At 43.4% G+C, this 21,969-nt stretch overlaps 2 protein-coding genes across 5 annotated transcripts in view; one reads left to right on the top strand and one right to left on the bottom strand.

Moving 5' to 3' along the window:
* Positions 1 to 10,447, bottom strand: part of CCDC148 (coiled-coil domain containing 148) — a 147,540-nt gene extending 137,093 nt beyond the window's left edge. For 2 of the 4 annotated variants that reach the window (XM_089519974.1, XM_089519978.1), the window contains exon 1: positions 10,398 to 10,447. The gene's annotated coding sequence lies outside the window, so the exon portion shown is untranslated. Of the gene's footprint in view, positions 1 to 4,800; positions 4,859 to 10,397 lie in introns of those variants that run through there. The other 2 variants (XM_089519977.1, XM_089519975.1) reach the window with 2 other exon arrangements.
* Positions 10,448 to 10,718: 271 nt separating this feature from the next.
* The window catches only part of PKP4 (plakophilin 4), a 156,936-nt gene continuing 145,685 nt past the window's right edge, over positions 10,719 to 21,969 (top strand). Inside the window, exon 1 of the mRNA XM_089519966.1 lies at positions 10,719 to 10,851. The gene's annotated coding sequence lies outside the window, so the exon portion shown is untranslated. The remainder of the gene's footprint in view (positions 10,852 to 21,969) is intronic.

Raw genomic sequence — 21,969 nt, 5'->3', positions numbered from 1 at the left:
TTATGTTCCTACCACTTCTGTAAATACAGCCATCTTTGAGTACAGCTGGAACCCTGCATTGGGAGTTGTTGAATTTTTAACTAAAATATGTACATCGACCAAAATCAGCTCTTTGGTAAGAAGGTGGACTAAATAGCTTCAGTTTAAAAAAAAAAGATCCAGACCAATATAGACATATCACTATACATCCCATATGATCACCAATGAAAAATAATATTAAAATATGTAACTGGGCTTCTACATGGGGATCCGCTAGTCAGTTTGAGCAGTGAAGCTCAGCTTCTATCTCTGGGGGCAGAAAAGTGGTGTTGTCTCAAAAGCATATCATGTGGAGTTAAAAATCTCACTCTTATACTATTTTACTAGACCTGATACAGTGCTAGGGAGGTACACAAAGGAAGATTGCACAGTCAATCCCAGCCTGGGCAGTCTATATGAGAGTCTTTCCCATCTCCCCATGCCATCTGGAAAGTTACCCTATTCCATAACATCTAAAATGAAGACAGAAAAGGTAATGTAATAGCTATATTTAAGCAGCTGAAATGATGTCATGAAGAAGATGGAGTGAGATTGCTTTCTACTGTTCCAGAAACTAGGGTATGAACCTATAGACCTTCTTACCTAAATTGCTGGAGGTTCTGAGAGAGCACCCACTTACTGAATTCAATGGTGAACTTAATTTAGCTCAATAGGAAGCAGCGAAAGGGCTTCCATAACTTAAAGCCAGAACTTTTAGACGATATATATTTGTTCAGGAGTTTGAGTGGATTTTCCAGGAATCCCAGAAACAATGGGATTCCCAGCTGGTTAATGGTTTTAACTTCAGTGTTACAAAAGCAATATTTTTGGTTGATGGTGATGACATTGATATAATCAAGAAGCTGATAAAATCAGGACATTTTGGCATAGGATGAGGTGTTGGGAAATACGATGGAGAATAGCAGGGAGGTTGGCTTACTTTAGGTGGAAGACTTCTTTGTCTTTGACATTTAAAAGGAAATGTATATGGCAGGATTTTATTATTATTATTATTTATATCCCGCCCCTCTACAAGATGCAATCGGGGCGGCTTACAAAGATTTTTTAAAAAACCACATGTATTCCAAAACCCTCAATCCCCCCTCTTAAAATTCAATTAAACGATGTAAGAGTTTAAAAATACATAAAAATAAAATAAATTATATAAACACACACATACACACAGAGAAGAAGCAACATTTACATGCATTAAGTTACACGGGTCCTTTCTACATGCCCTCAGGTCTTATGTGACCACTCATGAGAAGTTCACTTGGCTTTGTAAAGGTCATCATGACCTTTCCAGAAACATGCTGTTGGCCTCTATGTAACTGATATCATACCAAAATATACCAAAATATTTATACCCCAAAATAACGTGGGGTATGCAGGTGTGCTAACAACTTCAAATCACAAGAAAACAAATTCCACCTAAACATTAAGGGGAGCCCCTTGTCTGTACAGTGGACCCTTGTTATACACTGGGGTTTGGTTCCAAGATCCCCCATGGATAACAAAATCTGTGGATGCTCAAGTCCCATTAAATATAATGGCATAGCAAAATGGTGTCCCTTATAAAAAATGGAAAATCAAGGTTTGATACAGTATTTGAAATTTATACTTTTTTGGAACATTTTCAAACCGTGGATGCTTGAATCCATGTATAAAAAATCTGTGTATAAGAAGGGCCAACTGTAAGAGCTGCTCAACAGTAGAACAGATTGCTTTGATGGAGTCTCCTTCTTTGGAGTTCTTTAAACAAAAGTTGAATGCAGTGGCATTCCCATGCATGGTGACACCTGGTGCAGGAGGTGGGGCTTGTAGCAATGGGGCCTCTGGCCCCAGTCTTTCAGTGAGGTTTCCAAGGAGCCCCCTGCGAGAAGGCCCACTATCACATGCCTGAGGCAGGGAAAGGAAGACATGTGGAAGTTGCGGGTGGGGAACAACTGCAATGCAAGTGGAAGAATCAGGCCCCAGTGCCATCATTCACCCCACCCAGACATGAAACTAGAGGATGAATGGGAGAGTAGGATCCCAAGCTATGGAGACTTAATGTCATGTCCTTGTGATATTGAAAACATGTCACCTTTATTTGTCTCAACCATTACCTGATTAAGTTGTTTTGAGCTTTATCTTAGAGCACCATTTTATAATACTGTGTGTTGTACAGCATCCACCAATTCAACTACACATAGCCCGAACCCCCCCCCCCGCAAAAAACCAATTACACATGCCTTGAAAATATACATTTTTAAAAAATCCAAAAAGCAAACCTTGCTTTTGTCATTTTATTTAAGGGCCACCATTTTACGCCATTGTATATAATGGTCCTTGAGCATCCATGGCTTTTGGTATCCAGATACCAAGGGCCCATTGTATTATGATATAACTTAATGGTAAACACTGGCTGTTTGCAGGACACCTTAACCTAAAATTTGAGAGGAACACACTCCCCTCTTGGTTCACGGGTTATGATTATATATCATTTGGTGGTTTTAAAATTGGAAGTAGTTTACAAATATTTTAATTATACAGGTTCTTCCATAAAACTAATTGACCTTAAGATTCCCTGCTTTGCTGAAAAGTATATTAACTGAATTAAGCCTGTGAAATTGCATGTGAAAAGTCTAAATTTTGCATTTAGATTTCCAAGGCATTTCATATATATTATCTTAGTGAGTTTTACATCAATCCTATATACTAGGCCATTTTAAATTATGTTGTAAGTGTTCCTCGCTTCAGCAGTGCTGTTTTCATAGTTTCTCCAAGGATTCAAAAGGTGCACTAATCACAAATCCACAGTCATCCTCATTTTGCCCTCATGAGGGGGTGGCTAACACAAAGATAAAGTGGCTTTTAATAACACTACAGTGTGTAGTTATCTGCTACCACAGAAAGCAACTAAAGCAAACAACAGAGATCTCAGAGATGGAGAGCAGATCATCAGAGGATGTTAAGTCACACCAGCCAGCAAATCAAATGAAATCATGGCAGTTCTTCTCTCACTTTTTGAACAAGCTGATCTCACAGCATCATGTCACATGCCAACACAAATTAAAATACTGTACTCTCCTTCCCAGTTTGCTGCCTTGCACAGAAGCAACCTGCTCACCACAGTGACAGACCACCCCCACCCTAACCTTTTTGGGAAGCATCCTTTATATGGAATGCTTAGGAAGCAAGTACACCAAGAAATCCCCTTCCCATATGCCCATGCCCAATTGTTTAGAAGACTCTGAAGACCAGGGTGAGAGGTCCTCCTTTTCCAGGACATCACATGCCCTACATTTCAGCTTTCTTTTCAGAAGAAATTCCAAAATGTCCTCCATTTTCAGCATGACTAAGAACAGGAGTAGGCAACCTATGGCCCGTGGGCCAGATCCAGCCTGGCGAGGCCTTGGGACCGGCCCCAGCCCAGTCCTGCCGCCGATTGCCGCCGGGGCCTTTGGCCTCTCGCACGAGGGCACGGGACTTTTGGCCTGTCAGGAGGAGGCGGGCAAGGGGTGCAAGCGGCAGGCAAGGGGGAGCAAGCGGGGGCAAGTGGCGGGCAAGGGGGGCAATTGTCTATAGAATCCTCAGAAACATGCATTTATATTAACATTTTTTTTAAATCAGCAAATTTTTTTGCATGTCCTCCCTTTTTTTTTAAAGTGCCCTCCATTTGAAAATTTTGTCCTACATTTGTCCCGGTTTATTTATTTATATAATTTTTATTATTTAATTATTTATTTTTTGGCTTTGGCCCCCCCAGTTGTCTGAGGGACAGCAACCCGGCCCCCGGGTCAAAAAGGTTGCCTACCCCTGACTAAGAAGCACGGACTTATATTTATATTAGTGTTTTTAGCTTTCATTTGGCAGTGTCCTACATTTTTCTTGAATGCCCTTCATTCTGCAGCACCTTGTATTTATATTAGCGATTTTAGCTTTTATTTTGTAATGCCCTCCATTTTTCTCGGAAGCCCTGCATTTTGTAGTGCCATGTCCTCCTTAGCAGTTATTATGACAACTGATCAACCTGCTGGCGACTCTCCTCCAGGTGCTCTCTCAGTCTGAGGTGAAGTGAGTAGAAATAAGAGAGCTTAAACAGCAGCAACCACAACAATGTCTAGATCAGCTTGGGGAATTCTGGAAAGTGTAGTTAAAAAGAAACTTGCCAAACCCCTGGCAGCAGCCAACATTTTTAGCACCAGCGTAATTAACTACTTAACACAAGACAAATATACAATAATTTCATTTTCACAGTCTTAAAAATGTATTTAATTTTTTTTTTAAGTATTAACAGTTTGGAATATGTTTCCTGTGTGTTTACTTGTATTTTATCTTGCATTTTAAAATTACCCTACTGAAGGGCGACTCACATTTTTTAGATAAATAACAAAATTGATACGGGCCAAATAACTTGCTTTTCAATAAAATGAAAGAAGAAATGTGGATAGATCCTGTGAGTTTGCCCCAAAATCAGCAACAGGCAAATTACCAGAAAGTAGATTTTTGGTTTAAAATAACCCAACATGAATCACCACAATAGTCAGGAAACACCCCACAGCTGAACATTTAGTACAAAAAAAACAAAGAATAAATAGTGAAAAAGATCAGACACAGTCCAAATCATACACTATTTTGTTAAAGAGTAAAAATATTCATGTTATCGCATCATGCTGATTCAAAACTCATCCTTGCTCTTATTTTTAAATCAAAATGAAACAAATATGAATGTCCTAATCTGAAACACATTTACCTGGATTTCTCATTTAGTTTTATTTATTTAAAAATAACACTTACCTTCATGTAAACACAGTCATTACTTTTGAATTTCTTGGCATTAGCTCTGAAATAATAAATCTTCCAACTACTTGTGTAACTGGTACAGTTTTCATTAAGCAGCCTGACATTTCTCAACTTTTAAACAGCTCCACTGAAACAACTATCACAGATTCTGCAACTTGCTGACAGAGAACTATCAAATGTAAGAGTGGAAGTGCTCTATGCACCCTCTGTTATTTTTTTAATATAAAAGTTAGCTTATGTTTCACACCCAAAGGAAGATTTTTCTAATCATGAAACAAGCTTCTAGTTGTATGCTATAGTATCAGCCCAGAGCATGAGCACAATAGAGTATTATAGAAAAACTGGCCTTGGTCCAGAACTAGTTACACATTAAAGCTGTAATTAGGCCTTGAAGGTCTTTAGCTGGAAGTTTACGATATAACATCAGCACTACTAAATGAAATTAAAACCAACCAAATCTGTAAATGGCAATGGCAGAGAGTGGGGGGTGTTGGGTAGAACCCTATCACATTAACACTCTGATCCTAAAATCATTATTTATAAGCTAGCCCCATTTATTTCAATAGGGGTTAATTCCATATAATGCTCTTATGACTGGAATGTTAGAACCAGTGCAAGCTATAAGTTTCACAATACAAGTCAGATACGGTTACAGCATGCATGCATGCAGAAATCATGGATTTAATTTAAAACTTAAAGAAGTCTAATTTTTATAAAGCTACTAAGAGTATACTTAAAAATTCTTTTATAAACCCAAGCTCTTTTCTCTTGAAAATAGAGAATCAATACAAACACACCAAACCCTAAGTATCTCTAAACAAGCATCCCTAAGCAAACCCTAATATCTTTTTCTTATCCACTCAAAGTATAATATTTCACAAGCTCTGGGGGAATGTATGTGCCGCGTGTAGTTTTGCTTTGTAAGTTATCAAAACTCATTTTACTTCTAGAGGGTCATGAGCTATCTAATCTTAAAACAGTCGGGAATGGATATTTTTGTGAGTGAGTCAGGAATGTTTTTTTTTTCTTTTTTTGCTTGCTTTTTTGCTTGCTCGCTTGCCTTCAGAAAACTGAGAAACAATTTCACAAACTGTATTTTTTGCTTTAAAGTAACCACTTGGAATCTTTCCTAAAGAAAGATTTATTAAAGGACAGTAGAAAAATTACACAACAAACCTATACTTCAGTTAAGCAGCAATAGTGGAATTGTGCTTCTACATCAGCAGAAAAGCCCATGTATCCATGATGTGCTTATCCTGAGCTTGGAAAGACTAGTATTAACATTAACACAGTAGCACTGAATCATTAAGGAGAAAACATAAAAATGTTGACAAATCTATGGAATTAATTCATTGTGCTGACATAGATAAAACCTGTTAACCGTTAAATGAAATGAATGTAAAAGGACTCAAGATGGCACACTGTCCCCAAAATAAAGAATCAAAATAACTTGAACTTTTAAGCATTATTAAAGGTGCTAGTGTTTTAATGATCAAAGTAAAATATTTTGAACTTGCCAATGACAATGTTAACAAACTAGCAGCAATCTGTTAATTTTAAATAAATCTTACTCAAGGTCTGGCTCAGTCACAGCAGGAAAGGATCCAAGAACAGTGTGAAAAGTAGAGATATGCTCTCGATGTATCTGAAATCAATGCCCATGGACTTGCATTGGCAAAGACAGCAACATGAAGCCTTAACATGAAGGAACTCAGGAAAACACTAGACTCTTTGTACACCTTTATTGCTGCTGCTGTTGCTCACTTACCTTGACACTCACTCTAACTTATTATGGTGATCCTACCATAGGGTTTTCTTGGCAAGATTTATTCAGTAAAGATTTGTCATTGTCTTCCTTTAAGGCTGAGAAAGTATGACTTGTCCATGGTTACTCAGTGGGTTCATGTTGCTGAGTGAGGTTTGAACCCTGGTCTCCCAGACTCTCAGTCCAGCACTACACAATGTTGGCCTTCATCACCACACACACATACACATCTTGCTGGGATAACAAGTCAATACCCATACAGGGAGGGAAACTTTCTATTGCTAAGCAACAAAGGAGAAGGCCCAAGACATGTAATAAGGATGGCCACATGGAGAACAGCAAGCTTCAGTGATGGTTCACTTTATGATGTTGGGTGGGGATGTGGCTCTCTAGAACTCACTAGATTGTAGCTCCCATCCTAGCCATTATTGCCAATGGCAAGGGATCCTGACTGTTATAGTCCAAAAATATCTGGAGGACTGGACACTGAAACAGAGGATGGAAGATGAACATCTGAGTCTCAAAGTGAAGGGGAGTTGTTCTTGTCTTCTGCATACCTTTCACATTCAATCTCTCTCCAAACAGAGCAATGAGAAACAGCTCCCAGCATATGAACTCAAGTTGCAAGTTAACCACTCAGCCAAAGCCAGGAATCACTACAGCAAACAAGAATCATAGGCTACCTCCCAAGCAATTTATGGCAAGAACATGGGTTCAGTAAGATTGGGGAGGGGTCATACAGGGACCTCCAGATTCATGTCCAGGGATTGGTCTGAAGTAGAGAAGTTGGAAGGCAATCCGTAGACATGACCAGTCCAACCCAGATAGAAAACCTGCTGCTTGGTCTGACAGAACAGCTCTTCTGGGCAGCATGCCAGGAGAACCCACCACCCCCTTAATCACTTCATATATGGGTGGCAATACCCATGTGTCCCAAATGACATATCTGAGGTGTTTCACTGCAATCTCTGTCCTGGTAGTGGCATATTTAATATTCCCAGGCTTCTGCCACATCTAATATTCCACAGCCAAGGAAACACAAATACAGTATTTCTCCCTTATTTGCAGTTCACTACAACAGCATCTTTTCCAGTGTCATCTTATGCACACCAATCCCGATTGCAGTTTCCAAACATGTTTAAAGTTCTTAAGCACTTTTATCAAATATTTAGGTAACCAGGTGCCTGAGATTCTTCCAGCCTGGAGTGGTTAGTGCATAGTAATGGCATTACTGCAGCAGAAAGGCATGAATGCCAAGTCAAAAACCTATGCCATAAACATACTGCATAGCCTCCAACATTCCACAAATGAAAAGCAGGACATTCTGGTATTCCTGTAACATCATCTTGTTCTTAAACAAGTACCTCTCCCTACTTTGCTTTGCTGGAAGCTCTTCCCTCTCCGCTGCATTTCCTCTTTCTTTTTTTAAGCTTGTGAATATTTAATGTTTAATCTGACAGTGGATTTAGCCCTACTCCCGACGGCCATCTTGAGGGGGAGAGAAGCAGGCCAGCAACAATAGGCCTCTGCCTGCTAAGAAGACAAGCCCTCCTCCCGACCGCCATCTTGCTTGTCTTTATTGCATGTTGTTCGATTTTCATTGGTTTTTGTGAGGTTGTTTTTATGATGTGTAAGTTTAAATGATTCTGTGAACCGCTTTGATCACCTCAGAAAAGCGGTATAAAAATAAAGCATTATTATTATTATTATTATTATTATTACTAAGAACAAAGTAGCTACAACTCAAATATATTCAGCAACTTCTTAGCATCTTGAACAGCAAATTATCAAGAACAGTGAGGGAAAGCAGTACACCAACAAGAAAAAATGAACTTCACAACACCACCTGCATCTGGTCACATGACTTTAAAAAAATAAGAAACCGCCATACAAAAATAACATAATTATTCGTGTGTGTGTGTGTGTGTGTATATATATATATCATACTTATCAATTGAAAATGAATTTTTCAACCAGCCAGCTGTGGCACATGTAATAGCAGAAAAGAATGGATCCAATGGGTAGAAAAATAGTGCTAGTACCTGGCTCACTGGAAAATAATAAAAAGATGCCAGCCACAGATGCTGGCGAAACGTCAGGAAGAAACTTTTCTGGAACATGGCCACATAGCCCCAAAAAACCCACAAAAAACTTCACTTTCATTATTTATATATATATTTAAATATACATACATACATACAGCCGGCCCTCCTTATCCGTGGACTTTTTATCCACGGCTTGAAAATATTAAAAACAAAGTATAAATTCCAAATTTTCCATTTTATATTAGAGACACCATTTTCCTTTTCCATTATCTCTAATGGGACTGAAGCATCCACGGATTTTGTTATCCACAGGGGGTCCTGGAACCAAACCCCAGCGGATAACAAGGACCCACTGTACACACACACACATTTGTCAACATGGCCATTTGCTGAGAAAACCATGGGCCACAGAGGAAATGCTCTCATAGAAGAAAAATATGAATGTACAAAAGGTATGGTGGCTTTGGGCTACAATGCAATAGCTGAGAATAATAGCAATGGCAAGTACATTTCTATACAGCTTACCAGTGCACTTAAGCACTCCCTAAGCAGTTTACAACGTGTGTAAGCTAATTGCCCCCAATAAATTGGATACTCATTTTAGTGATGTGCAGAAGGATGCCAGGCTGAGTCGAGCCTGAGCCCTGGCTGGTATTGGACTTGCAACCTTGTGGTTTGTGAGTGAGTGGCTGCAGTACAGGCTAAAGAATCTGAACATCTGAACCTACTACTCCCTGGAACCATGCTATAGCCACTGTTGATTGATTGCGTCTTTTAAGGTATGTTTTAAGTGAGTACAGTTTAATTGCTATTTTAAGGGGGTGGGATATTGGGACATGGAATTGTATTGTTTTGACTGTAAGCCACTCTGGTTGTGCTCCAGAGAGGTGGGATATTAATAATAATAATAATAATAATAATAATTAACCAGTGTATCACCAGGGCTCCTTAAGCTGCATGGAAAGCAGTGTGGTGTAGTGGTTTGAGTGTTGGCACTGTGACTCTGGAGACCAGGGCAGAGTCCCAGTTTGGCCACTGAGGTGATCTTGGGGGGAAGTCACACTCTCTCAGCTTCCTCAGGGGAAGGCAATGGCAAACCTCCTCTGAACAAACCTTGCCAAGCAAAACCCCAACTCATTGTTGTGTGCCTTCAAGTCGTTCCAAACTTAAGGCGACCCTATCATGGGGCTTCCTTGGCAAGAGTTGTACAGAGGGAGGTTCGCCATTGCCTTATGCTGAGGCTGAGAGAGTGTGACCCGGCCAAGGAGGTCACCCCACTGGGTTTCCATGGCTGAGCCAGGACTCGAACCCCAGTCTCCAGAGTCACAGTCCGACGGCTCAAACCACTCTCTAAAACGATGAATGGGGTACAAGTAGCCCTGTTTAAATATTTGAAGGGCTGTCGTATTGAGGAGGGAGCAAGCTTGTTTTCTGCTGCTCCAGAGAATACAACATGGAGCAATGGATGCAAGCTCCAGGAAAAGAGCTTCCACCTCAACATTAGGAGGAAGTTCCTGGCAGTCAGGGCTGTTCAAGCACACTGTCTTGGAGTGTAGTGGAGTCTCCCTCCTTGGAGGTCTTTAAGCAGAGGCTGGATGGCCATCTGTCAATGGGGATGCTTTGATTGAGAGTTCCTGCATGGCAGAATGGGGTTGGACTGGATCAGGGCCCTTGGGGTCTCTTCCAACTCTATGATGCTATGAATGTAAGCGGACACCTGTGCCGCCATTTTGTCCCCCTCAGTCAGAGAGAGAGAGACCCAACCGTCCCCTCATCCTGACCTGAAGCAACTGCGGCTCCTCTCCTCCTCTTGGCCCTCGGCTCTCCTCCTCCTCGCAGCAGCAGCAGCAGCAGCAGCAGCATCGGTAACCTTGGCAACCCCCAGCGGGGCCCGCCATTGGCTGGTTTGACACTGCGGGCGGCCCAATGGCGGGGCGTCTCGCGGCGCGCTCCTCCAATCGGGGCGAGGCTCAGGGCAGGGCGCCTTGTTGACGTCCGGAGGAGGAGGAGGAGGTGGCGGGAGGGAGCATCGCGGAGGGGCGGGAAGGGAAGGAGAAGGAAGGGAAGGAAGAAGGAGGGCGCTGCTGGGCTCCTCAGTGGCGGCGGCGGCGGCGGCGGCGGCGTTAACACCGCGGGCATGGACGGCCCCGGGTAGGGCCCCCCTCGCGGCGGGGAGGCTGCGGCCCCTCCGCGCCCAGCGAGGACGGCCTCCGGAGCCCCAGCAGCAGCCCCGCGGTAAGTGAGGGAAGGAGGGGGGGAGGGAACGGGTCCAGGTGGGTCGCCTCCGCCTCTGGCTCTTCCCAAACTCCCTCGAAGGCTGCTCCCCTTCCAAAATGGAGGACCTTCGAGGGTGGGAAATGGAGGACACGGCCCCAGCAGACAGGCTCACCCAGGAATGGATGCCCATGCTTCGGAGGACCTTTGTGGGGAGGAATGGAGGACTTTTGAAGGGAGAAGTGGGGACCTTTGAGGGGGAATGGAGGACACGATCCCCAACAAACAGGCTCAAAAACACACTCCTAAGAATGTAAACCCATGCCTCTTTGAGCCAGGCTTTTGTGGGGGCTCCTGCTGGGCAGAGGATGTGGGGAGAGGAGGAGGACACGGCCCCATAGATGAGCTCAAAACGCTGGTATTCCTGCTTCTTAGTCATTCTCAAAGTGGAGGACGTTTTGGGGGTTCTTCCTGGAGAGAGGAGGGGGAAATGGAGGACAGGTCCTGGAAAAGGAGGGCCTCTGAGGGAGGACTGGAGGCCCTCATAACCGCCAGGAAGGAGAAAGTACCTCAAATGGAGGATATGACCCAATAAAGAGGCTCAAAACATTCACAGGAGTGTAAATCCATGCTTCTTAGGCTCAGAATGGAGGACGTTTTGGGGGAATGCCTCCTGGATAGAGGAGGTGGACATGGAGGACCGGTTCTGGGGGGGGGACCAAACAAGAAGACCTCTGGTCCAGCACCACCATCACTTTCCAAACTCTTCCTCCTTGTTGCCTCCCTCAGAGGCTGCCCAGCCCAGGTCTCATAACCTCCAAGGAAGAGAAGGCACTACAAAGTGGAGCACCTTCAAGGAAAAGGGAGGACACGGCCCAATAAATAAGCTCAAAACACGCATACTCATGCTTCTTGGTCGTTCTCAAAATGGAAGACGTTTTGGGATCCCTCCTGGACAGAAGGCTGAAATGGAAAAAGGAAGAGGACCACCTCTGGTCACCCTGGTCAAAGTGGAGGGCATTTTGGCATTCCTTCCTAGATAGGAGGTTGAAATGGAGGACAGGTCCTAGAAGAAGAAGGAAGTCCTTTGGTCACCCTAGTCATGCTCAAAGTGGGGGACACTTTGAGATTCCTTCCTGAACAGGAGGTTGAAATGGAGGACAGGTCCTGGAAAAGGAGGAGGATCTCCTCTGGTCACCCTGGCCCACCACCACCACCTTCCAAACTCTGTCAGAGACTCTCCCTCCTCCTTGCTGCCCCACTCCCACTACCATCGTCCCCTGTTGCATCCTCCTCTTTGAACAACTTCCCTCTGTGAGGGTGGGAAAGGGGGAGACGGAGGAATGAGGGGAGCTCTGGAACCCACCCCCCCATGCTTCCTAGCTACATCCTTTTAAAAACAAAAGTTGCCCAGCTCCATGAAGATCCCCTCCTCGTGATAGAAATGTGTGGAGACCGGGGTCCTCACCACAAGGAGAACCAGGCACCGCAAAATGTGGGACCTTCAAGAAAAATGGAAGAAGGCATGACCAAATAAATACGCTAAAAACACTCATAGAAATGTAAATTCATGCTCCTTGGTCATGCTCAAACTGGAGGGCATTTGGGGATTCTTCCTGGACGGAGAAGGTTGAAGTGTAGGATGTGTGTCCTGGAAAAGGAGGGCCTCTGGTCAGCCTGGCCTCCCCCTCCTTCGTTTGGCCACCGACATCCATCCCTTCTGCTTCTCATTTTGTGGCTTATGCATCCCTGCCTACCCTTAAGAACATCACTGCTTACCTTGCCTCCTTTCCTTCACTTTCTTCCCCCTACAGATCCTTGCATTTACCCTCTAAGTAACCTTTCTTGTTGGTTTATATCATCCTCCCCACAAAAAAGGAATACCTCTGCCTTCTTTATCTTAACCGCCCTAAAATATTCCATCCTTCAACAACTCTTCTCTCCCTTGTACCCTCAGGGTGCCCTTTCCCATCAGTTTCCTTCTTTTGGTAAGCGGGCTCCACCTCAGTTCTCCTTTTTCTGTGTAACAACTTCCTTTATGCAGATTCCACCGCCTCCTCCTATTCCTTGCCTCCTTTGCCCTTCCTTGCATAGTTTGGCTTCCTGATTTAAATAGGTGCCAGCCTATACAGTGCCCTACAAGTCTTTTCTAGAAAATAGCATCCTGCATGAGCAATCTCTTACTTAAAATCATCCATTTGTTCTGAGATAACTGCCTCCCCTCAATATCTCAAGATGTTTATCTCCCCTAAAAATCCTCCCTCCATTCTTATTCTCTCATTTTAACTTCCCAGTCTTTCTCATCAAGAGCCTTATTGAATGTCCTTCACTCCATGAACATTACCTTAAAAAAATTCCTTCCCTTTTTATTTTTGGTCTCTCATCAAAAGAGATGTCTTCTAATTTCTGTGAAGCTTTTCACTCTTTATCCTGCGACTAATGTTGTCTTTTGGGTACCTTTTTTTCTCCTCTGTACTCCCCCCCCCCCCATTTCTTGAACCCAGCAAGATTGCACTCCATCTGTCTGTGCAAACCCATTTGGTTCTTTTCCATGCCTTTTGCATGTCTCTCAAAGCCTGCTGTTTCCTTTACCATTCCTTCCTCTCTACCTTTGTCATTGAAGGCATTTCTTCCTGCTTCTTTAGTCTCTTTAAGAGCCGCTACCCTTCCTCTTGTTTTCCTGGTTAAACTGGCAGTTCCCCCTTCCCAGTCTTCTTGGCCCTCTAAATCCTTCTTTCTTAACCTGCAGAGTCTACCCTCACTCGACCTCGCCCCCATCTTGTATTTCTCCCATTTGCTTGTTAGAGCCACTTGCAGCCAGGGCTGGAGGAGGGAAGCCACAGAAAGCCTGTGGTATATATTTCCCCCCTCTTTCTCCCATTCCCTTCCTCCCTGCTTTGGGTTTCCTCAGTAGCAGACCCACAACTCTTGTCCCACTGCAGTCACCCTATAGGGGGAAGATGGGCAGGGAGCAAGCAGCAGGAGTGGCTGCCTGCCGTTTTGGCTTAATGTTTGAGGAGTGCGACAGACAGCGGTGTGTGTGTGTGTGGACGGAAGCTGTTGGCGCTCTGGGCGAATGGGAAGGCAGGTGTGTGCCTGTGTGTGGGAGGGGGACACGTTGTTTGTTCCTGGAGCTTTCAGATAGTGCAGGAATGCAAGGAATGCCTAGGAAGCCCGTGCTACAACAGATCCGCTCCTTACCCAGCTCTCTTAACAGCCAAAGGTCACTGGACCATCTATCTATCTAGTAGGAAGGCTCTCTGCCTGCATTCTGCAGAGACAGTGTGTGTGTCTATCAGAACTGTGTGCTCTGGGCATGGCATTGCTCAGGAGCAGATTGGAGTCTAGTTGCATTGCTCTCCTCATAGACCAGTTTTGAAGACTCTTGTGATAGTGGCATGTGGATAATAAGTCTGGTTTATCTCTTGAGCAAGGCTAGGGTTTGATAGGCCCCTCTCTTTCAAATGTATTGAGAGGGGTGGTTGTATCATGCCCTTAGCCAGGCATCCCCCCTTTTTGTGCCATAGCATTTTGATACACATTTGAAAGTAGGGCTATGGAATACAGTGCAGGAGAGCATGGACCAGAGGAAGCATGTTAAATCTGCATGGCATTAAGGAGTGTTTTGAAAGGTATGTTTTTAAACAAAATGTTGTATAATCTGGATAGCTCTTCCTGTGAATTGTTAAGAAAGAAAACTGCTTTTAGCAGTACAGTCGGCCCTTCTTATACATGGATTTTTTATACACGGACTCAAGCATACACGGTTTGAAAATGTTCCAAAAAAGTATAAGTTTACCTTGATGTTCCATTTTTTATTAGGGACACCATTTTGCTATGTCATTATGTTTAATGGGACTTGAGCATACACGGATTTTGTTATACACGGGGGATCTTGGAACCAAACCCCAGCGTATAACAAGGGTCCACTGTACTGAGCTGCATGTACTCCCGTATAATGCCCATCAGATTAAAGAACAGAGAAGTAGTGTTTTACTCGAGATGGGGCAGAGAGAACTGTCTGGTACTGTTAAATAACTGGGCATGTTAATTACCATTGAAACAACACAGAAGACCAGTGGGTCATAACAATTACCAACACATCTTTCTTTAGATTTATGTCTAATAGTACCATGTATTACGTCTATTCATCTATTCAAGCTGCCAAAATTAGTTAAATGTGATACTTGTGAGGAAGAGGCTTAGGCTAAGAGGTGAGTTGGGAAGAGAAAATAGATTGGAAAGTTTGGACCACAGTAGCTCAGATGTAGGTAAAGGGGGGAAATATGCATGTCTGAACATGACTGAGAAGTAGTTTTCTGTTTGACTTTTTTCCTCCTGCCAGATGAAAGGAAATAATTACAGTCCTTAAGTAAAGAAGATTGTAGTGGAGGCTGCCAAAGAAAGTCCCAGAGCATATCTCATAGACTGCTGTTCTGACATGTTTGGGGCATTTCTTGTAAACAGGACGAAGTTATTTGGCTATTACATTTAATTTTAAGGTACCTGCTCATAAGTATTTTAAAAACTATATTATACCATGCATCAAAACAGGTATTGCTGTTGCTTTGATAAAGTGATTACATTTTCAAGCTTTGAAGAGTCTGCAGTCATGTATATAAATACTATTTTATGGGTAATGTACACTTTTTAAAAACAGACTTTGAGTTTCAGTATACTTACTGGTGTGCAGCTTTATTAAAAATTTGGTGTATTTCCTATGCTTAGTCTAGAGTAACAATAGGGACAAAATATGTTTATTCAAAATTAATTCTTCCTGGGTGCCTTTAAAACAGGTAATGCTTTATAGCAGATGCACCCGTTTTGTACCTTTAAGGAATGATTGCATGGCCGCCCTAGCATATTCAGGTAAATATTTTGTAAAACTTTAAATACAGAGTTTGTTTATTTATTTATTTATTTATTCATTTATTTATTTATTTTATTTCAAGGATGCATATCCTGCCTTTCTCCCACAATGGGACTTAAGGCGGATTATGATTCTGAAGCTAATCATCTGACAGGCAGCACACTCTTCCTATTTGAATAAAGGGTGCTGAGTTATATTGAAATGAGATTAAAATATATTCTAAAACATGGTGCAGGAAACTTGGAATCATAAGTTTCCTGTACTATACTGGTTACCAATATATTTAAGCACTGTAATCCTTTTTATGATAGTCAGTGGGGTATAGTTGTTTGAGCATTGGGCTAGGACTCTGGAGACAATGGTTTGAACCCCCACCTGGCCATGGAAACCCATGGGGTAACCTTGGCCTCTCAGCTTCAAAGGAGGGCAAAAGCAAACCTGCTATGAACAAATCTTGTCAAGAAACCTTAGGATCACCACAAGTGGGAAACGACTTGAAGGCACACAGCAACAATCACACTCCTTTCTATAATTATCTGGATCTGTATGCCCAACTCCTTTCTTTGGCCCAATGATCTTGGGTACTCGGTGATCTGAACTTCCTTTATCCCTTTCTCTGATGATGCTCCAATGGTTTCACAACTTGCAAGACTGGTGGCCTCCATACTTGCACATCTTCAACTACCTCAGACGTCTACAAATCTTACTTTCTCTACCCAGATACTCCATTCCCACCATGTACTTCTGGCATATAGTCTCAAATTAATCTTCCATCACTGTCCTCATTTTTTGCTGACCGCATCTCTGTGTCTATCTGGTGACACAACCGAATACCTCACCATATACACTCTGTAGAAAATAGAGTACATTTACCTGATGTTTCATTTTAAGCACCATTTTAAATGGCTGGATCTTTTTGTTGTTCTTTAGGTTTCAAGTAATAAAGTGAATTCCTGCTTTTATGACAAATAAGGTAGTAGCATTTCCTCAAGAATGCTTGAGGAAAGTGATCTCAAAACAAGATTTGTAAGAGCAATCCAGAAAGATGTTTCCAAGCTGAAAGGAGAAACAGATTCTTAGAAAATAGTTGTAGTACTCATAGTGGGACAAATAATTGTATTTATTTTAGAGGTGTTTAATTTTCATGGTAGCCCTATACCAGTGATGGCGAACCTATGGCACATGTGCCAGAGGTGGCACTCAGAGCTCTCTCTGTGGGCACATGTGACATCATCCCAGCACAGAGTTTACCAGAGTTTGTTACTAGAAAGCCAGAGGGACATGGCACTTTGCAATAAATAAGTGGGTTTTGGGTTGCAGTTTGGGCACTCGGCCTCGCAAAGGTTCACCTTCACTGCCCTATACATACAAAAAAATAATCACTAGAGCTTTGTGAGACTCATCTCCTTTCATGTGCAGTAATGTGAATTAGCTGGAAATTAACAGTATTATGGTGAATTTCCTCATGTCTCCAAAATGCTTGTTTTGAGCATGTAAGAAAATGGCAATGACCCTTTATAATAGCATTATAAGGTTGCATTTCAAGAGAAGTGCTTTGGGGGAAGTACAACCACAGTTCTTCCTTGAAAGGCTCTGCTCTATAAGCTCACTAGGCACACCTCATAATTCATAACTTCCCAAGAGCATTTGTGTTAAGATCAACAAATTGGAACATTTTAGTAGTGCAGCCGACTTATTAACTATGTGACACTTTGATCTCCCAGTTGGAATTGTGTAAAAATTGAAGAGATCTGCAGAATGAAGACTTATGGATGGGTCGCAGTCCTCTAGAGGAAATCCAGTAACCCATAGTTTTTGTCTCTTTCCAATGTCTTTTGTGAAATCATCTTTGTGAAACTCTGTTGTCTAAAATTGAAGATGAGTTGCAATTAAACAGCATCCTCCCCGCCCCCCCATCTACAACCTACCCAGAGTTCAAGGGTAGGGTAGGGAGAATGTTTGTTTTGGTCCTCTCTTCCCTCTTTATTGAAGCAGTTTGTTGCAGCCACCTTCCATTTTGTTGGACCCACTTCTGTCTATTTCCGTGATACAACCCTGCCTAGAGAGTTCAAAAAGAGTTGTCACTGAACTTGGTGAAGAATATAGAAGGGGGAGAACAGAAATAGGGCTCTGCCCTTAAAGGCAATGGGGGGGGGGTTAATTAAATTAAAGAGACTGAAAGAAGATGATGTTGGAGAAGGAGAGAGAGAGTAGGGGGAATCAGAAAAATAATAATTGTGCAAATTGTGGAGAAATGGAGCTGCAGAGAAGTATGACTGTTGGGCTCGACAGACGGGTGACCTCCAGCCACCACTTTTTGCCCTGGTGACCAGATGCCGCAGCAACAATCCAGTCCCTCTCGGGAGCAAAAAGGAAGCTGCCAAAAGCAGCTTCTTGGAAGGGGCGCCAATATGGTACTTGTGCGCCATGATAATGCCCCTTGCACGGAGCGCTGTTTGGGTGCTCTGATACCTGTGAGTCATCATGGTGCACCCTGTGTAAACAGGGGGTGCCAACATGACACATGGGCGCCGATAGTAGGGCTGGGAGTGTGTGGACACCCAGCCCTTCCTAGCCGTACTTTTGGGCCCAGGCCAGCGCAAAGCGCCCATCTGTACTGGCCCTGTGGAAACCCAAATAAAGACATAGCTGAAATGAATAGATCTGAGAATGGGGTCTGGATTTTGCATTGTGGAGGTTGCTGGGAGGAAATAACTCACACAGGCAATGGGGGGAAGCACGAGGAGGGGAGGTGCATTCTCTCAAGGGAATGGGATGGGTGTGCCCTTATTTCCTCCTCCCGCCCCTTACTCCATCCCATCCTCCTCCACCCAAGCGAGGGAGAACAAGATGGAATGTGCATGTAGCCAGGTCCAGCCATCCCATCAACAGGTATCCTTTGTGTGTGTTAAATGCAGTTTCAAGGTTGGGGTTAGAAATATTCAGTTCTTCCACATTTGCTGGAGTCCTGCACCTCTAATCCCTGTGAAAGTTGAGAGCTGATTATGGTCATAATATAAATTGTGGCCAGAAAAGGCTCTTGAAACTCATTTTGGTTGTGTGTAGGGTTGCCATAATTCTCTACCACAAAACCGGGACAAAATGCAGAAAAAATGTAGGACAAAATTTGGTCCAAAATATAGGACAAAATCCCCATGTAGGACATTCAAGAAAAATGGAGGACATGACCAACTAAAAGCTGAAAACTTACAGCAACCCTGAAATGAAATTATTGTGAGGTTTTCTTGGCAAGGTTTGTTCAGAGGGGGATTGCTCTTGCCATCCTCTGAGACTCAGAGAGAGTGACTAGTCCAAGATAAACAACAATGGCGGCCCCATCCTTTCCCCCAGCACCCCCCCAGAGAGGCCTAGATTGCCACCACATTTGGTGCTCTTTAAGCGTGGTGGCAGTCCGCCTTGCCGAAGCCCCTGCCAGAGAGGCCTACAACTCTTAGGCTTCTCTGGTGGGGGCTTGGGTAATGGGGGCTGCCGCCACATGTGGCACTCTTTAAGCACGGTGGCGGCAGCACTCTGGGCCCTCTAGGGCTCTCTGGGGGTGGCTGGAGGGAAGGATCGGGCCGCCACTACTGTACATTTGCAGCACAGTAACCAGTGGGTGGGCGAGCAGCCTGGGGCTTATAGGCCTCTCAGTGTGGACGGGGGCAAAGAGGTTTTTTAAGCATGCCAGTGATGACGGCCTGGGGGTCTCATAGACCTCTGTGAGGTGGTTGGGTGAGGGGGCCGCCATGCTTAAAGAGCACCAAACGGCAACACCACTCACCCAAGCCCCCCCCCCCCAGAGTGGCAGCTGAGGCCTAGGCCGCCACCACCGCGGCTTTGTTTAAAAAGCACCAAACAGCATGGCGGTCCCCTTTGCCCCAGTCCCCCCCCCCAAGAGGCCTACTGGGTCTAGGCCACTGACCCAGGCCACCCCAAGATGTTTACCAGTCCCGCTGGGCCTCATTGCCGCTCACCATGTGGAAAGGGAAGCAGCGGCAGAAAGCCCAGGCTGCGCCCCCAGGAGGACCTTGCCGCCTCTCTGCCTGCCTCCTCCACAGCTCTCACTAGTCTCTCGGCTGCATGGAAAAGCTCCTCCGCCTCTGCCTGGTCAATGAGGGTGGAGGAGCTGGAAGCCCGCCCCCTGGGTACAGCCTGTCCCACACAAACATAGATGCTGCGCTGCCTCTGGGAAAAGGGAGGCCGAGGCGGAGAGGCAAGAACTGGGAGTCCAGCCACCCACGGGTCATTATAAATATACAGCGCTATATAAATAATAATAATAAGAGTAATAGTAATAATAATGTAAAGGCGGGATGGGACATTCCTGAAGGCCAAAAAAACGGGAATGTCCTGCCAGAATCTGTGAAATGTCAACTAGTTGTGTCACAAGCACCAATAAAACAATACAGTATATGCTATTTATGTAGTAATAAGGATCGTAAAAATAGTGAATATGGCACTCGCAGTTGCAGTCATTGTAATTAGGACCAGTTGGTGGCAGAATAGGAAGCTACGGATGAGAGAGACAGTGATGGCAGCTGCTGCTGCTGCTGCTGCTGCTGCTGCTGGTGGTTAGACTCACAGTTGCTTTTTATGTTATATTAGTAAAGTGTGCCACTGCCACAATACTCTAGCATTTCTTGTAAGAGGAAGATAATTGGGGGAATGTAAAAGAAATGACTTTCCCCCTGCATCTGTACTCTTCTTCCATAGGAGTTAATCCTGTGGATATGCAGTGCAGCAACAAGAGTTCTACGTTATCCAGGCTGTTGGTACAGTATGAAAAGCAGTTTCATAGCAGCAACCATGCAGCTGAGAAATAATGTGCAAAACATCCATGTTTCTGCTGTCCTTTGATGGATGCTAACATTGTAAAGACTGAGAATTCATACAATCTAGATAAAGAGTGACTTTTCTTGCTTACTTACCAAAATATTCATGTGACTCATGTGAGCTCAAATGGTTCTCTCAGCACAGTTTCCTTTTTATTGGACCAAGTGTCCGATACTGAAATATAATTTGTTTCATCATCACATACAAACCTCTTTAATGTTTTAATAACTGAGCCAATAAGAGTAGATTCAGTATAATAACAGACATGCTGACTACCATTGTGATTTTATAACATCTGGTGTTTTTTTTCTTAGACACTATTTTGAAACAGAATAATAGAAAGTGGCAAGCAAGAATGAGTTGGGACCCCATGGAAATACAGGTTAATTGACTCAGAGGAAGTGAGGGACTTCCTCCAGTTCTTTTGTTCCCCATTGCTCCCCTTCATTAGGAACAGTTCCAATCATCACTGAAACTATGGCCTGTTACAGACTGCCAAAATAAAGCTGCTTCGGGTCTCTTTGGAGGTATGCTGTTTAAATGATGCATGGGTCCTAAGAGTCCGGAGGTCGCGCCAAAGCCACACTCCATTCCTAAGCACTGGAGTGCAGCTTTGGTGCAGCTTCTGGATTCTTAGGATGCATGCATCATTTAAACAGCATACCTCCAAAGAGACCCAAAGCAGCTTTATTTTGGCAGTCTGTAACAGGCCTATCTGTCTTTTTCTAGTCCCCATGGGCTCTACTCTGTTTCTACTGGTAGAACCCTTCTTACCCTGCTTTTCTCTCTTCTCCCCTCCCACCTCCACATTTAAGCAAGCTAAAGTCTGAATAAATAGAGATTATGGATGCTAGTGAAATAAAATAATTGAGGTGAGACATGGAGATTAACTCCATAGTTCCTTCCTAAAGCACTCCAAAATTAACTTTCCTTTTAAATGTTCTGTGACGTCTTTGGAAAAACTTTGGCAATTTTGAGCAGAACTAAGAGCTAAAGTGAGAGCCAGTATATTGGAATGGTTTAAGCATTGGACTATGGGTCTGGAGACCAGGGTTCAATTCCTCGCTCAACTATGCAAACCCACTGGTTGACTTTGGGTGAATCACATACTTTCACCTTAGAAAAACCCCACTATAAGTCAGAAACAACTTGAAGGCACCGAACAATGAAGGGCCAAAGTATACCTATTAGGAGACCTTTCTTTAAGGGAAAGGGGTTTAACTGATGAAAGCAGGTGCTTTGGTAGATCAAAGATTTAATTTTTCAACCTATTCCAGGTTAATAGTAGTTGGGAGGATGGAATAATAAGGGAATAGCAGAAGAGAAGTAAACTCCTCGTTTTTTAGCATTACTGTTCCCTTCAAAACTAGGAATTTTTTAAAAATGACTTTAAAAATTAAAAAAATTGCAAGAACCCATCATATATCTCCTGTAGT

This window comes from Sceloporus occidentalis, unplaced genomic scaffold (assembly GCF_023333645.1).
Source record: "Sceloporus occidentalis isolate IW3139 unplaced genomic scaffold, rSceOcc1.0.p SCAF_4, whole genome shotgun sequence".
Lineage (NCBI taxonomy): Eukaryota > Metazoa > Chordata > Lepidosauria > Squamata > Phrynosomatidae > Sceloporus > Sceloporus occidentalis.
The sequence above is the reverse complement of the archived record's forward strand: the minus strand, read 5'-3'. Positions and strand labels throughout refer to the sequence as shown.